The sequence below is a fragment of the Lontra canadensis genome, unplaced genomic scaffold (genome assembly GCF_010015895.1).
Source record: "Lontra canadensis isolate GAN:19392208 unplaced genomic scaffold, GSC_riverotter_1.0 scaffold56, whole genome shotgun sequence".
Classification (NCBI taxonomy): Eukaryota; Metazoa; Chordata; class Mammalia; order Carnivora; family Mustelidae; genus Lontra; species Lontra canadensis.
This window is the reverse complement of record NW_022631050.1, coordinates 1,838,610-1,844,609: the sequence shown is the minus strand read 5'-3', so window position 1 is coordinate 1,844,609 and position 6,000 is coordinate 1,838,610.

Below are 6,000 nucleotides of genomic sequence, written 5' to 3'. Positions count from 1 at the left end.
CCTTACATGGACTAAATCCCTCCATGATGAGCTATCATCTTGACTCCTGGATATTGGCCACAGCTGGGATGCCCCAGAGTGTTGCTTTGCTTGATTCTTTGCGTGGCCAGGAGCCAGTAGGCTTGCCTCTTCCAAGACTCCGACATCCTGCTTCCCTCACTTGGGTGTCTGGCCATAGTCATCCGGTTTATTCTTGTTCCTGTTTTGAACAAACTTTCCACCATCTCTGAGCCTTTGTACAGGCTGTGCCTCTGCTTGCCATGCTCTGCTTTCTGGCCTGCTTGGCTTCTCTTTGCTTCAGATCCCAGCTTAAATGCCGTGTTCTCATTGAATGTGGCCTGCTCTCTTCCCGTCTCTTCCTACATCATCATCCCCATTTCTCTTTCACCATCACACTATTATATTTGGAATTCTTTCATTAGGGTTCTTGTTTCTAGGGTTCTTGTTATCTGTTTTCTCACTAGACTGAAAGCTCCCGGAAAGCTGGGATCTCCCCTCTCACGCTCACTGTTACCTTGGAGGGTCTGGAACTGCACCTGCTACACAGCAGATGCTCCATAAACTATTCATGGAGTGTTACTGAATGATTCTTGATTGTGGAGACCACACCATGTCTGGTCTGTGCCAGGGAAGAAGGTATGATGGACTTTGTGCTGGCTGAACTTGGAGGGCTGTTCCCTTGGAACTGTCCAGTTCCCTCTGCCAAAACTGCCCACCTGGTCTGTCAAGCAGACTCTTAAATTCAGTTCAGAATTGTCATCTTGAAAACCTTCCCTTGCTCTGACCTCTGAACACTAGTCGTTCCTCTTCCTTGCTCTCATACCACCTCTTTCCAATCTTTAATTATTCCCCTTCACACAGCATTGTGTCCTTGTTTGTGTACCTCTCTTTCTTCCCAGTTAGGCTGTGAGCTTTTTGCCAGCAGGAGTGCTTCAGGGTTTGTCTTTGGATCCCGGGTGTCTGACACAGACTTATTCAATCCCATAATTATTTGTGTGCAATAGACAAGTTGGTGGGCGCATTGGGAAGCTGGATGTGTGAATCTGATATGTGGGAGTGGAGTCCAGGTTAGTGATGCAATCATTAAATTAACTGATTTAACAGCCATTTGTCCCAAAACCACCTCACTAAAGAAAAAAGTCTTCGACACTTGGGCCAGTCAGTTGTGAAAGAGCTCATGTCATCCTGATTGTGTCACATTGAGTTTATCTGAGCCATCCTCCCATTCACATCCTGTTCACATGTTCCTGGTCACAAGCCTGGGATAGAAGAGGCTCTCTTGGGATAACTCCAGAGTCATGGTTCTGACGTTCTTAGCTCTTGAATGACTCTATTTTCACCTAACCTGAGTTACAGTCACTAGCTCCTGTGAGACCAGCCTCATTAATCATAATAGTATCTGTGCTGGGGAGGATGCCTACCTCATTCTGCCCCCAGGGAGATCCAGTGACGTACAACAGGAGGGTTAGCTCACTCAGGCTGATTCTATTCACTTTTGATTCATGGCCTCCTTTGGTCTATTGTGTTATCACAGATTTGAGATCCACAACCATGATCCAGTTGGTAACTTTATATAACATCATCCCTGGGGTGAAATTTTAATTGTGAAAGAAAATTAGTTGTTTATTCACTAACCATGTATAAGTTGTGGATTGCATGGCAGGCCTTGTGCTGGGGGCTGAGGACAAGGATGAGTAAGATCAAACCCTTGTCTTTGAGGAGCTGACAGTCTAAAGGGCAACTCGGGACAAGAGGGCAGATGATTTCAGTCTGATTTGTGAGGGCCACAGGATGGGGAAGGCTTGGGGGAGGGACGCAAGCTGGCCAGACAAAGGATGGGGTCAGAGCAGGAATAACAAGAACAAAAGACAGGAAAGCACGGACATGGAGCGGCATGGGACCAAAGCAGAACAGTCTCTGGGCCATGCAAGTCTCTTGAATTTTAACCTACAGACTGACTGTTTCTCAAAATATATTTTAAAAGATACTTGTTCTGTGTGATGATAATGGCTTTTGCATAGTAAAAGGGTTTTATGAAGAGCTAATTTTGGGGAACACTGACTTGCAAGGCAGTATTAATACTGTCCAGTTGGTACCTGTTTTTCCCGAGTCTCATTCTGTGCATCATCCTGATTAAGGAGGGGAGGACACAGGGAGAATGATCCCTACTGTCCCACGCTCAAGGGGCTTGCAGGCCAACAAGGAAAGTAGGGGTTAAACAAAGAGCGACAAATGGTTTGTCAAATATTTACAAGGGAGAGAAGTCCCAGAAAGAAGAATGTGTTATATGATAGATTACAGGATAGAATGGTTAATAAAAACAAGATTGACATTCTTCTAACCCATGCTTTGAACCTGACATGGGGTTAAAGGCTTAACAAGCATTATTACATTTAAGCAAAACTAATTGGGACCATTTGCTAATGTGCATTTTGCATTTCCTAATGTTGGACATAGTAATAGGGCATTTCCCAAGCAGATTTGACTGTGGGATGGTTTTTTCACAGAACAGACTTTAAATTCTAAGGCAGTTTTGGCATGAGGAACTGTTGAGGGCTTCTCAACCAGGGAAAGATATGGTCAGGTTTCATTTTCCAAATGGTAGAAAACATTTACCTTATGATCTTGATGACTTAAAAGGGGCCAGGAATTTGAGAAAAAGTTTAGGAATCATCAACCTTGCCAATAAAATTGAATTGCCTTCACTTTTCAAAATACTACCCTGTTAGGTCTGAGTTTCCTAGATCCGTCTGTATTTTGTAAAAGCTCCTGGGTACACAGGAAAGTGGTAACACTTGTTGCCTCCGGGGAGAGGTCCTGGGCGGCTGCATGATAGGGACAGGAGGAAGAATCCTTATTGTAAAGTGGTGAGCCACGGTTACATACTACCTGTTACAGAATAAATGTGTGAATTAAACAGATCTTTATGGGTGATCCAGATGTAGACAGGATGGGGAACTGCTGGTTGAATTAATTAGTGAATTCAAAACAAAATGAGGTGAAACAAGTGATTAAAATTTCCTATTACAAGTAAGATGTGCTAGATAGAATTGATCATTAACTCTATTTATTTATTTATTTTTTAAAAAAGATTTTATTTATTTATTTGACAGAGAGAGAGAGGTCACAAGTAGGCTGAGAGGCAGGCAGAGAGAGAGAAGGGGAAGCAAGCTCCCTGCCCAGCAGAGAGCCTGATGCAGGATTCGATCCCAGGACTTTGACATCATGGCCTGAGCTGAAAGCAGAGGCTTAACCCACTGAGCTACCCAGGCACCCTGATCATTAACTTTAAATGATTAAAAAAAGCAACTTTCTAGGAATGGGAAAGGGAATTCAGACCATGAGGGGTTAAAGAGACAGAAAAAGGGGGAGCAGAGACTGAAGACTAAAATTCTCTTGTGGGCAGCTACAGGTGGCCCCTCTACTCACTAATTAATGAGCTGTGGGACTTGGGGTGTTTCCTAGTCCTCCTCTCCCCCATTCCTCACCGTAACATAGGAATAATATTACTGCCTTAGTGGGTGCTTGGAAAATCAAAGGAAACAATGAATGATGGTTTTACACACACACACACACACACACACACACACACACACACACACGCACACAGAGTATTTAGCATAGTGCCTGGTACAAAGTGAGAAGATAGGGTGGACCTGGACATTTTTGTAGGAAGAGTGGGAGATGGAAGTTTTAAAAGTGGAGACAGATCAAGATCCTGCAGGGATTGGAAAGGGAGGAGAGTGAAAGTGCAGGCGAGGAAGGTTTCTTAGAAAGGTGGAGAACCTTTTCCTTTGGGAAGGAAGGGAAGGAGTGGGCGGGTAGGTAAAGAGGTGGCAAGAGACATTTCAGGAGGGAGGAGGGAAGCCAAAGGAGATGAGGGAAGAAATCTTATTCCTTATCTCTGCGAAGAGAGAGGCAAGGTGAGAATTTCATAAAATGTTTCAAATACAATATTTGATGCACAAAAGCCATATTTTGGGGTTAAAATAAATTGGTTCCAATCTGCATATCTGATGAAAATATAGGCAGCATCCCTACTGTGTTACCTCCCTGCTTCTTCTTTTTTCAATGCATTCTCTCTGGCACAAATACCATCAAGAGGCCATTTATTCATTCAAACCTTTTATTTTGAGCCTACTGTGTGGCAGGTCCTGGAAGACCAGGGAGGTCCACACAGTGAGAATAGGACAGGATGGTGGGAATGAGGAGGGGTGGGGAAGAAAAGCACAGTATAACTCTTCCTATGTCTGGTGTGTGAACTTAGAACCTCAGAGAAGGCTGCATGTTTGCATTGTAGGAACTGGGTGGGTTTCTCTTTGTAGAGCATGTTGAAACTGACTTATTTCCCCAAATGAGCCAATTGACATGGGATATGAATCCACATTTGGCCCAAGAAAGATGCTGGCACACTACCAAAAATTATGGAAAGGAGTATGTTTCGTCAAGCTTAAAAAATAATTTCTGCAAACAAATTGCCCACTTTCTTAGCAAGGACCAGAGTAATGTTCAATCCCTTCGGAGCCAATGCCTCCTTCCTAGCAGATAACTTTACTATTCTGAAATGAGATTCATAGATGGTGACATAACCTACCAATACATTTAAAAAAGAACATAATGCCCCAAATTTATAATATAGGAAAATTAAGGTTAGGTAAGTTACCATTAAATATGTGATTCTCCATGCAAATCCTTGAGCATGGCTACACCAGGAGTACAATGAAGGCCACAGATAGTGACTCTACATGGACAATCACTGTGGATGTGGTAGCTGAAAACACAGGCCAGGTTGGAGATTTTATTGTATTAGTAACTCAAAACCAACTCAAATAGCTTTGCTGATGGTGATGTGATTTTCTAAAATTTGAAGAACTATTTTTAAAAAAATTGATTTCTTTATTTGAGAAAGAGAGCAAGACAGAGCGTGGCGGGGCGGGGGGGCGGGGCAGAGGGAGAGAGAGCATCTTGAGCAGACTCCCTGTACCGAGTACAGAGCCTGACACAGGGCTCAGTCTGAGATCAAGGCCCTGAGAGCATGACCTGAGCCAAAATCAAGAGTCAGATACTCAACCAACTGAGCCACCCAGGTACGCCTAAGATGTGAAGAACTTTTGATGAAGTTCTGAACAAAGCAAGTACATATTTCTCTTAATTTATACAGTAGATGCATTTTTGGGAAATTAACTGGGTATTAAAAAACATGCAAATATACTCAAACATAGATACTTTGTATTTATATGTAAAATGAAGTTAGGTTTTATTTTATTTTTTTATTTTAAATTTTTTGAAAAAGATTTTATTTATTTATTTGACAGACAGAGATCACAAGTAGGCAGAGAGGCAGGCAGAGAGAGAGGGGGAAGCAGGCTCCCTGCTGAGCAGAGAGCCCAATGTGGGGCTCGATCCCAGGACACTGGATCATGACCTGAGCTGAAGACAGAGGCTTTAACCCACTGAGTCACCCAGGCGCCCCTGAAGCTAGGTTTTAGCTCAGATCATTATGAGCAGGCTTATTCCCAGTGGGACCTGGACAGTCCCATGGCCCTCAGGGCAATTCTTTGTTGTGTGGGACATTCCCGCAGACTACAGGGCATCTGGCACATCTGGCTGTCCACTCCTATCATGGGGACAAACAGGAAACACTCCACAGCTTTCCAAAATGCCCACCAGGGGGTGACACCATCCCCTTTGTGAATCACTGTTGTGGGATAAGTGAATGTAATTGAACTCTGCACTAGGAGAGCCTCACAAAGTGCTTGTTGAATAGAATGGTTACATCTCTTGCAGATCCTCACAATCATCATTTGGAACTTTAATTCACACTGTGGAGAGGCTATAACTATACATGGAAGATCTACACTGGGAGAGCCAAATGGTCTGGTCTTTCAAGCCTACCCCAGTTGGTTGGAAGTAATTGCCCTTAATATCATATACAGAATAATATTGGGGGTAGTGTCCAGCTTCTTCAATCATGTCAGCTCTATTTACTGGGCATTTAAG